Genomic DNA, 11,816 nt, shown 5'->3' on the forward strand with positions numbered 1-11,816 from the left:
GAAAAAAAAAAAAAAAAAAAAAGAGAGAGAGAGAGAGAAGAAAAGAAAAGAATATATCTTTACCTTCCTAACAGCAACTCAAAAGAATTCCTGTTTTTTTTTTTTTTCTTATCTAATCACTTTACTTAAATCACTATATAATTCCTGGTTTAAAAAAACTTAAAAGGATCAAATTATCTACCCTAACACAGACAGGGTTGTTAAGCCTCCCCTCAACCCAATCTACTCTCTTGCTCAAACAACTCTATAAGCTTTTAAAGGAATTTTAGCATCTGTTAGAACCTTTACAATTATTTCACATTATTATAATCCTATACTGAACTCGTTCACTTAGCTAAATAGGAAAAAATGTATCACAATGCTTTACTGTACCAGCAGGAAGATTAACCAACGTTGAATGCAGTAAGGATTCCGGCAAAGGTGTTTGCAGCAGAAAATTAGGGTTAAAATCCAAGTTTAAGCTACACTTATTAATAGGTTTCCAAGAGCCCTGAAATACCCTTGAAGGCCCAAAAAGGAAAATTCCTCTCATCCAGTCTCTTGATGGTGGCAAAGAAGTCCCTCTTATCTTACAATCAGAAAGTTCTTATATCTAACCTAATTCTTTCCCACTGCAATTTAAAGTCACGTATTTTTCTCATATTCTCTATAGAAATGAAGTCACTGTAATAAGTTACTCGCTCAAACTGTCACAACAAATAAGGGTAACTAGAATCAATACTGTTTTCCTTTTATTCTCTTTCATTATATAATCAAAAGTTCTTAAATTTCCATCTCCCCCCTTTTCTTTAAGATAAATTTTTGCTATAGAGCACATGTGCTCACTGGAGAGACAGACAGAGACAGAGAAACAGAAAGTGAGAAATCACCTCCCAGAGGGATAGCACCACAATCCCTTTTTCCTCTTGGGATTTTGGGCCCGCATGCATACATGCCTGGCATGAGTTTTAAGCTGCTGGGTTTGGGACTCAATCAGCAGTCGACTATGTGGGAGCCCAGTGACATAAACATTATGCCATGTGCCGGTCCCACTTCCATCTATCTTGTTCAGGGAAGAACTGCTTATTTCCTTCAAGAAAACTGTGAAACTGATTTGAAAATAAAGTTGCCTTCTGATAACTCCATGACTTTCATACATCTGAGAATTTTAAAACAGAAACCCTTCATAGTGCTTTTAAAGTTCTTTTTTTACATAAAATGTCCTAATAATCACAGGTAACTTTTATCGAACAATTCTGTATCAGGTATAGTGCTAAACATTACACATGCAAGAGATTCTTTGATCTGTACAACAATTTTATAGAGTTGGTGCTTCCCACATTTACAAATGAGAAAACTGATGATAATTCAACCGTCCAAAGACACGTAGTCTATTGGTAAACAGAACCTGGTCGTCCTCATATCAGAGTCTACCTTTCTAATTCATTAAACTATAAGATCTCTCATCAGGCTTTTATTTATTTATTTATTTATGGTTTTTGCCATGGGGCACATAAGCCATCTGGAGAAAAACAGAAAGAGACAGAGAAGGGGAACGTGAGAAATCAACTCCGGGGGTAGGGGGATGGTCACACTACAGTCCCAGTCCCTTTTCTTCTGTTCTAATTCTGGGATCCTGGGCACACACATACATGCACCTGGCCTAATTTTTTAAGACACCCAGTCTGGGACTCAAACCGCCCTAAGTCATGTGGGAGTCCAGCATCTTAACCTCTATACCACTGCTGGCCTATAGACCTTCATTTTTAAATAGGAAAGCCTCCTTTTCATAGAGTACATGGTTCTGAAAGTATCAAGTTCTTCGTAATAAATGTTCATTTTCTCATCTTTCCGTTATTTCAAGACAATAAAACATGTGGAAAAACAACTACCCAAAGCTTCACAAAACTAAAGAGAGTCATACTTTAAAAAAAATATGTAAAAACCTTTTTTTTTTTTTTTTGTAGAGATTTTTGCCTTAGGGCACATGTGTTCACTAGAGAGAGAAAGACAGAGACAGTGAGAGGGAAAGTGACAAATCACCCCCTAAGGGGCATGGTTATGCCACAATCCCTTCTCCTCCCACGACCTTGGGCATGCACACATATGTGTCCAGGTCTGGGATTGAGACCATGTTTGACCATGTGGAAGTCCAGCAATGAAAACACTATGCCATCTGCTGGTACTGTAACAACCTTCTTTAAAACCAGGGGGGAAAAGGCATGTGCACTAAGATCTAGAAGAGTGGTATGTATAACTGTAGACTTTCTACACTAGAAAGAATGAACTTTTAGACTTTACTTGGCTACACTTACCTATTTGTTATCACAGCTAAACCAAACTTGTATTTTTCATAACTGTATATGTTGTCATCTGCCCCTCCTCTCCACCCCTGGCCTCCAAATTCTCACAACTATTTCATATGAATTTTAGAGTCTGCCTATAGAATTCAATTAAAAATACTGCTGAGATTTTGGTTTGGTACTGTCTTTTGAAAAGAGGCTGGGTTTAACTCCCCCAGTTTCAGCCTCAGGCCGATATCAGCTCCTATGCCGGGGTATTTCTGCCACCAGGGAGATGAGTATCCAAACTGAAGATTAAGGTTTTTTATAGTCCCTTTTAAAAAGCTGCATCTAGGAACCAGCAGTTAACGTAATGACTATGTCGCTGGACTCCCACATAGTCGACCGCGGTTCGAGTCCCGGACCTGGTGGCTTAAACTCATGCCAGGCGCGTGTGCGTGCGTGCCCAAGATCCTGAGAGGAGAATGGAGGAGAAGGGATTGCGGTGTGGCCATCCCCCCTGGGGGGGGGGTGATTTCTCGCTTTCTGTCTCTCTGTCTCTGTCTGGCGAGCGCATGCGCCCAATAGCAAAAACCTCTCCAAAAAAAGAAAAAAAAAGTTGCATCTAAACTTAACAATGTTTGTTATTTATTACAGAAAATAAAATATGCAATAAACATACAAGCATTTTGCAAGACATTTAGGCTTTCAGGCTGACGAAAGATGAAAAGAAAAGAAAAAAAAGAAACCAGCTAATGTCCTGGGTCATCGGAAAAGTCATGCCACATTTTGGGGTAGAAAAACACATAACTTTTCTTTTTTCTTTTTTTTTTTATTTTAAATTTATTCATTTTCTACATTAATTTACTATACACTATCACACCACACAAATGAATTTTCCATCCAAAATACACTGTGCATTGGCTCAATCAAGCACATCAACATACATGTTCTCAGCAAATAATTTTCCAATTCTTATGTCCTGCAGACCTTGCCTTTTGTTTTGCAATCCTTGATTCCCCATCCCCCACCCTCTGCTATGTCCCATCCTCCTCCCCCACTGTCCCTGGCATCCACGGTTGCCCTCCATGCCTTCCCCCCTCCCCATTCAATTGATCTGCCAATGAACTTAATTAGTCTAAATATATCTAATAGCTAGCACAGCTGACACATACCTATACCTGAACCCAAGTCTGACTTTAGGCATAAACCCCAGTGAGTAGAATGAACATACTAAAAAGTAGTACCCAGCTGTGCCCATACAGCTTGCTGCAGTCGTCAAATATACTTTTTTTTTACAAAATGATACGAACAGTTTTACCGTTTTTTTTTTCCCTGCAACTTTTTTTTTTTTTTGAAAAACACATAACTTTTCTGACGACCCACTAATAAACAGTTTCAATGACTTTAGGTAAGGCAGACCAAATGATGACATCATTAGCACCTGCCATTCACCAGGCACTATGCTAGGAGGAAGAGAAACAGCTAGTAAGAAACTCCGTAAGAGCACTCTAAGATCCTATCACATTGTTGGGAATAAAAACAACACTAACCTATTTTATATAAACAACTAGTACATTAAACAAGTCTTCTGGTGGGCCTTTCTGATAAATGCAGGACTTCAGAAGAGAAAAAGATCAGTGTGGGCTTCAGTGACAAATAAAAATGAAATAAACTGCCAGCACGGCTCAACTTAACTGGTGATAATTAAAACTTAGTGACAGCTACAGAGGAGCCTACAGGGAGAGGAACAGCGAGGAGCTCCACTTGGGTTATAAATGGATACTGGGCTGCACTTACCGCACCCTAGTAAAAGGGCAGCGCCTACAGGAAAGCATCTCTCAGTGTCCTTATGACTGCTCCCCTGCTCCCCTACTCCCGATCACACACATACACTGTGGCCAGCAGGAGGTTAATCCAGTGGGACATCCCCAAAGGCCTGTGGCTCGTGGCTATTCAACACCAGAATCTGGTTCTACTCTCCCTACACATGCCCTGGAGAGTCTATTCCATAGGACTGGCATGTGCAAAAACTCCACCCAGTTTCTTGACTTCATGGAAATTTACTGATCTACTTGGAAAACCTAGTATGTGGGCTCATCTATTTGTGGAAAGTGTTAGTTCTTGCCAAAATTTAGTATGTGGGCTCATCTATTTGTGGAAAGTGGTAGTTCTTTCCAAAGTAACTGAGTCAGAAATTTTTCCCATCACTAGAATTCAAAAAAAAAAAAAAAAAAGAAACAAACTTAATTCATTTTTTTTTTTAGTTGAATAAACAGGATGACCACTATATCTCCTTTCAAGGAACAACAACAAAAAAATAATGCTAAACATAGCTGGGAAAACTGGTCAGGGGGAATCCGGGTGGAACTAATGTGTAAATTATTATAGTTGCTCCTCATAGCTGTAAGGAGCTAACTGCCTGAAGCCCATTAGGCTCCCCAGGAGTCCCTACGCCTCTCCCTCCAGGAGAGAAAACTAGACAAATCTTTTAAACAGCCAACTCCACACTCCTACTGTGGATTTCTGCACTCCTCACCCACAGAGAGGGGAGAAAAAAAAAAAAAAAAAACCAGGAACAGTGCTAACACTTATCATGGGAAGGTGTGGCAACAGGATTTCAAGGGGGGGAAAACCAGATCTTGCACCCTACCCCTGCCCCAAGCAGGCAAGAGAGCTGCATCATCCCATGCACTGGCAGATGGTGCACCATTTAAGATCAAGATTCCACAGCCTGCAAGAAGCAGAGAACCCAAGAGACAGGAATTTACTCACTATTACCTGCTGGCATGCAGGGCAGGTCATACTCTCCCTCCCACCAGACTTAAGTCCAGGGGAAAGGCCACCTGCCCCAACTGACCCCACACACAGCACAGCTGTTTTGGGCCTTCCTGAACTGTAAGTGTGGGCCAAGAGAAGGGGAGGGACACCTGACAGAGAAAAAGGTACCCGAGAGCCCCATTCCAGGTCGGAGAAGAGAAAACAGCGCACCACCACAGACCACCTCCGATCCTGGAGTGCACAATCTATCCAACGAACGTCTAGTGGGAATCTGCTCAAAACTGAGCAGCCCACCTGACCCTCCAGGCATTACAGGTTGAAATCACAGACAGGTTTGCTTCTTGGCCCTCACTGACCTTTCCAGTGCCATATTCAGGCAAGGAGGGTCACTCTGCCCCTGGCCGTCCCACATTGGCCACAAAGGCCTATTTCTAGCATCTCACAGGAATCTGCCTCTTCCTTACTAGGAGACCTTGTCAGGGCTGCATCAGGACCAGTCACCTGCTGCCAGAAATTAGAGGTAAGGTACATGAGCCTGGCCTGTTCTCAAAGGCACAGTGGGCCCCTGGCTTCTCCTGTAACACCTTGCTGGGCTGCACACAGGTCCATGGGGCTACCTGTTGTCAGTAATTAAGAAGCAGGGTACAGGGGTCAGAAGGTGGCAGAGTGATTAAGGTGCAGGACTCCCACATAGCTACCTGCGGTCTGAGTTCTGGACCTGGCAGCTTGAAACCCACACCAGAGATGTATGTGTGTGCCCAAAATTCTGAGAGGAGAAGAGACACGTGATCGCAGTGCGGCCATCCCCCTAGGGGGTGATTTCTCACTTTCTCTCTCTCTCTCTGTGTGTCTCTGGCAAGTGCACGCACCCCATAGATAAAATCTCTATTATAAAGAAAAAAAGAGAAAGGTATAAAAATGACATTAAATTTCCAATTAAAAGACACAGGTGGGCTGAATGGAGCCTGTGGCATAGTGGTTAAGGTGCTAGACTTCCACATGGCCAACCATAGTTCAAGTCCTGGACCTGGCAGCTTGCTTTTTCTCTCTCTCTCTCTGATGAGCATACATAACCTATAGCAAATTTTAAGAAAATAATAATAAATAAAATTTCATTTAAAAAAAGAAGCCTTCTATATGAGGTTCACAAGAACATACCACATTGATAGAGAGATACAAAGATTGAAAGTAAAGGGCTGGAAAAAGTCACTTTGTACAAACAAACCAAAAAAGGTTGGAGTCATGATACTAGTATCAGAAGAAACAGACTCCAAGATAAAAACTGTAAAAAGAGACAAGGAGGAGACTCTATAGTATTAAAGAGACTGATTCAGAAGAAGATAGAACAATTATAAATATCTACATACTCAACACCAGGGCATCCGAATACATAGAGGAAAGACTGCTATATCTAAAGAGACAGACTCCAATGCACTGATTGTTAGGGAGTTTAAACTGCCACCATCACCCCTGGCTAGGTCATCTAGACAAAAAATATTAACAAAGAGACACAGGAGCTATACGATACCATAAACCAAACTGACCCAACAGACATTTATAGAATGCTTCACCCAACAACTACGAGATACACATTTTTCTCAGACAGACATGGAATGTGTTAAAGCACAAAACAAACCTCTATAAATTTAAAGGAATAAAAACTGTATCAAGCATTTTTTTCTGATCACAATGGAACAAAACTTGAAATCAACAAAAGAAAGATGCTTCAAAAATACATAAAAAACATGAGAACTAAATAATTTACTCCTGAATGACCTGCAAAAGCAGTCCTAAGAGGGCAGTTTATAGCAACCAGTTCCCACAAGGAAAAAATAAGAGACATGATAAATAAATAACCTAATAGTGTTTCTCAGGGAACTGAAAAAGCATCAACCAAAAAATTCTAGAAAAGGGACCAGCAGTTAGCATAACGGCTATGTCATCGAACTCCCATGTAGTTGACAGTGGTTCGAGTCCTGGACCCGGTGGCTTAAACTCATGCTGGGTGCGTGTGCATGCGTGCCTAAGATCTTGAGAGGAGAATGGAGGAGAAGGGATTGCGGCGTGACCATCCCCCCTAGAGGGTGATATCTCACTTTCTGTCTCTCCCAAATCCAAGAAAGCACTGTACCAGTATCTCAGAAATTTCTACGACTACTGCCTTGATTCAAACCCTTGTTGTATCCTGCTGACAGACGATGATACACCCATAAGGAGAGCAGACTCTTGTTAGTAAAAAGCACGATACTCTGTTTATGCATCAATTTACCTAAATAGCTTTGAAAAAAAAATTATCCATAAGAAACCTTTGAAATTCCTTATCTTTGTCATTTTTATTTCCTCAAAATGACATAAACTTACAGTTGAAGTTTTTATTGTGGATTATTACATTCAGAGTTATAGAGAAAAACAGAAAGAACATTCATGTGTTCACTGTACTACTTTATGAAATCGTGATATTTTGACATATTTGCCTCAAATTTTAAGAAACAAACCATTACAGATAAAGCTGAGATGCCTTGGGTAAACCTTTCCTTTGCTCCATGCCCAGAAATAACCATTTTTCTAGGCTTAGAATATTTGTTGTTCCGGTACCTGTATAACTTGTCGTGTCTTGCTGTTTTCTAAAGCAGTTTTGCCTCTGTCATTACATCTTTACAACCCTCCGAGTATGTAGGGAGTTATATATAGTATTTATTTCACTTCTGAAAAGGTACAGCCTACCAAATTATTCCAGTTACAAAGCTATTAAGTGTGAAATGAAGTAGTATTTTATGATTTACAAAGTGTCTCGTTAGAAATAAGTCCTGAGATGTTTGTATGACAATTTTACACCCTGCTGTGTTCTTGTGTTTAAAATGTCAATAATTACCTTTAAAAAGTATAAACAGAATAAGAGGACTGGAATAAATCTCAGCAGGTTATATATTCTTAACTCTGATTTTAGTGTTACTATCTTAAAACCAACTGTCTGTATATTTACAAAGAAAATACTTAAAATAGGAAGAACCGTCTGCCCTCCTAAGTAATGTTTCCTGGCATTACAGAGTGGTAAAGAGGTTGTGGAAATGTATTGCTTTACATTATCTCATTATGCTTTAAAAATTAAATAACTAGAGTCTCATGCTGTAATTTAAATATGTTTAAAGTGTTTACAACATTTTACTAATTTTTATTTTATAATTTCTTACTTACATTTAATTGTACATATTTAGAACACACAATTTATTTTTCAAAGCATTTATGTGTCAGGTGATAGTCAAGTCAGAGACATTACCATATATATAATTTTCAACAAAGAACCTTACCCTCTTGTGTCTGATAAATGCTTTTCCTGTGTCCCTCACACCCACCTCCCACTATCTATCCCCCTCCCGCAGTCTCTGATACCCACCCTTACTCTGCCTATTATTGTATCTTTGAATCTTTCCATTTCTGCCAAAGAGTGCAGACATTCAGTATTTATTGAACAGGAATATACAAGGCTTGTCTTTCATAGTCTGGGTTATTTCTCTTGTTGTGAAGTCTTCTGCATTTGTATTGAATGAATGAGTGAATCAAATCACTTTGAATCAAATGAATGAATGAATCAAAAAGAATCTTGCTACTCTTTATGGCTGAGTAGTGTTCCATAGTGTGTATGCCACATTTTTTCAATCTAGGCGTCATTTGCTGTGCACTTAGGTTGATTCTATATCTTAGCAGTTGCAAATAGTGATGCAATAAACAGGGATGTGCAAATGTCTTTCCAACTGTTTTTCCTTTTCTTTGGATAAGTACCAAGGAATGGGATTACATTGAGGAACTGTACTTTTTTCCATGGCTGTATTAACATACACTCTCACCAGCAGTGTAGGAGGGTTTTCACCAAGTTCATCAGAACTTGTCATTCTTGGATTTTTTTTGATAATAGCCAGTCTGATTGTAGATGTTGATATCTCCTTATGGTTTTGATTTCCTTATAATAAGGGACATTGAACATTTTTCATATGCTTTTTGGCCATTCATATGTCTTCCTTAGAGATTTGTCTGTTCAGCTCATTTGCTCATTTTTAAATTGTTTGTTTTTTTGGAGAAGTTTTTGCTATAGTGCATGTGCTCCAGAAAGACAGAGAAAGACAGACAGAAAGCGAGAAATCACCCCCCAGGAGGGATGGCCATGCCGCAGTCGCTTCTGCTCCATTCTCCTCACGGGATCTTGGGCCCACACGCACACGTGCCCCACGTGAGTTTAAGCCACCGGGTCTGGGACTCAAACTGCAGTTGACTACATGGGAGTCCAGCGACAGAGCCATTAGCCAAATGCTGGTCCTGCTCATTTTTAAATTAGATTATTCATTTTTTTGTAGTTGAGCTGGTCGAGTTCCCTATTATAAATTCTGGTTATTAATCTTGTTTGAAATACAGTTTGCAAATGCTTTATCTCATTCTGTGGATTGTCTCTTCACTCTATTGTTTCCTTTCCTGTACAGAAGTTTTTTTAGCCTGATGTAATCCCACATAACTATTTTTAAAATTGTTGCCTATACTTTAGGGGTCTTATTTAAGAAGTTTTGTGCTCTCCAATGTCTTCAAGTGTTTTCTCCCAGTAAGTTTATAGTTTGAGGTTTTGCATTTACATCTTTGATCCATTTTGAGTTGAAATTAGTTAATGATTAGAGATAAGGGTACAATTTCACTTTTCTGCAGGCGGATGGATATCCAGTTCTTCCAGCACCATTTGCTGAAAAGACTTTTCTTTTCTCCACTGGATTATCTTGTGTCCTTTGTCAAAAATCAGTTGGCTCTATGTATGATGTCCATTTTGGGATTCTCTTTCTGTTCCATTGGTCTATGTGTCTGTTTTTGTGCCAGTATCATGCTGTTTTGAGTATCACAGCTTTGTGATATATTTTGAGGTTAGGTGGTGAGATGCTTCCTACCTCATTCTTTTCATACAGTATTTCCTTGTCAGTACAGAGTCTTTTATGATTTCAGACAAATGTTATAATTTTTTTTCTGTTTTTGTGAAGAGTATCACCAGTAATTTGATCAGAATTGTGTTGAATTTGTAAATTTATGTGGGTGTAATCGTCATTTTGATATTGATTATTCTAATTCCAGAACATGGGACATCTTTCTGTGTGTGTGTGTGTGTGTGTGTGTGTATGTGTGTTATGTTCAGTTTCCTTTTTCAGTTTTTTATAGCTTTTCTTGTGGAGATCTTTCACCTCTTTGGTTAGGTTTATTCTTAGGTATTTTTTGTTTTTATGGCTGTTGTAAATGGGATTACTTTTTAAAATTCTTCTTCAGTCTGTTCATAGTTGATGTATAAAAATAATACAGAGGGGCTGGCAGAGAGCATGATGGTTAAGATCCCGGACTCCCACATAGCTGACCATAATTTGAGTTCTGGACCTGGTGGCTTATTGTCTCACTTTCCCTTTCTTTCCCTGTCTCTCTCTGGTCAAACGAAAACAAAATAATAATAATGATAATAATTCTTTTTAAAAAGCTGTAGATTTTTCTGTACATATATATTTTGTATATTGTATACTTTATGTTCTGCCACTTTACTGAATTCATGTATCATTTCTAGGTGTCTTTTTCTTGGATTCTTTTGTATTTTCAACATATGTAAACATGTCATCTATAAATAGGGACAATTTCACTTCTCCTTTTCCTATTTGGATGCCTTTTCTTTCACTCTCTTGTCTGATTGCATTGGCTAAGATTTCCAGTACTATATTGGAAAGGAATGGAGAAAGTAGACAATCTTGTCTTGTTTCAGTTTTTAGTAGGAACCTTTTATCTTTTCCCATTCAGTCTGATCTTAGCTATGGGCTTTTTTTGGATTGAGAAAGTTATCTTTTAATACCCATTTTATTGAAATTCTTAATTATGAAGGTATACTGTATTTTCTCATATGCTATTTCTGCATCAGTTGATAGGGTCATATGATTTTATATTTCCTTCTGTTAATGTGATGTATTACATTTATTATTTTGAGTATGTTAAACCATCCTGGCATCCCTGAGGTAAAAACCTACTTGGTCATGGTGTAAAATCTATTTAATGTGCTGTTGGATTCAGTTTGCTGGTATTTTGTTGAGGATTTTTGAATCTGTATTCATCAGGGGTATTGGTCTATAGTTTTGTTTACTTTTTTTTTTTTTTTTTGGTATGTCTTTGTCTGCTTTTGGTATCAGGGTGATGGAGGCTTCATGGAATGAGTTTGGGAGAGTGCTTTCCCTTTAGATCTTTAGAAATAGTTTGAGGAGAATCGAGTTTAAATCTTCTTTAGAAGTTTTATAGAATTCAGAAGTAGAGTCAATGGGAACTGGGCTTTTCGTTGTTGGGAGATTATTATTGATTCAGTCTCATTGCTTATATCAGTCTGTTCAGGCTTTTTGTATCTTCCTGGTTCAATGTGCGTATATTATGTGTGTCCAAAAATTTGTTCATCTCATCTAGGTTTTCTAGTTGGCATATTGCCTCTGCTAGTACTCTCTTGTGATCTTTTGTATTTCAGTTATATTTGCTGTAGTGTTAACTGTTCATTATTGGTCTTGTTTATCTGGTTCCTTTCTCTTTTTCTTTGTTTGTCTAGAGAGTGATTTGTCAGTTTTGTTTATCCTCTCAAAAAACTAGCTTTATGTTTCAGTGATTTTCTTGTATTCTTTTATTCTCAGTTTTGTTTATTTTTGCTGATCTTTAATTTTTTTTCTATAATTTTTTTAGTGTTTTTTCTTTTGAGAGGCTTTTTTTTTTTTTTTTTTTTTTTTTTTTTTGTGG

At 38.4% G+C, this 11,816-nt stretch overlaps 1 protein-coding gene across 3 annotated transcripts in view; it reads right to left on the reverse strand.

The window, feature by feature from the left end:
• Positions 1-11,816, reverse strand: part of STK38L (serine/threonine kinase 38 like) — a 106,248-nt gene that overhangs the window by 57,761 nt on the left and 36,671 nt on the right. The window contains exon 1 of one of the 3 annotated variants that reach the window (XM_014587215.2): positions 4,062-4,239. The exons of the other annotated variants lie outside the window; for them this stretch is intronic. The gene's annotated coding sequence lies outside the window, so the exon portion shown is untranslated. Of the gene's footprint in view, positions 1-4,061; positions 4,240-11,816 lie in introns of those variants that run through there. 3 annotated transcript variants of the gene reach the window in all.

This window comes from Tupaia chinensis, unplaced genomic scaffold (genome assembly GCF_000334495.1).
Source record: "Tupaia chinensis unplaced genomic scaffold, TupChi_1.0 Scaffold000028_1, whole genome shotgun sequence".
In the NCBI taxonomy this organism is placed as follows: Eukaryota; Metazoa; Chordata; class Mammalia; order Scandentia; family Tupaiidae; genus Tupaia; species Tupaia belangeri.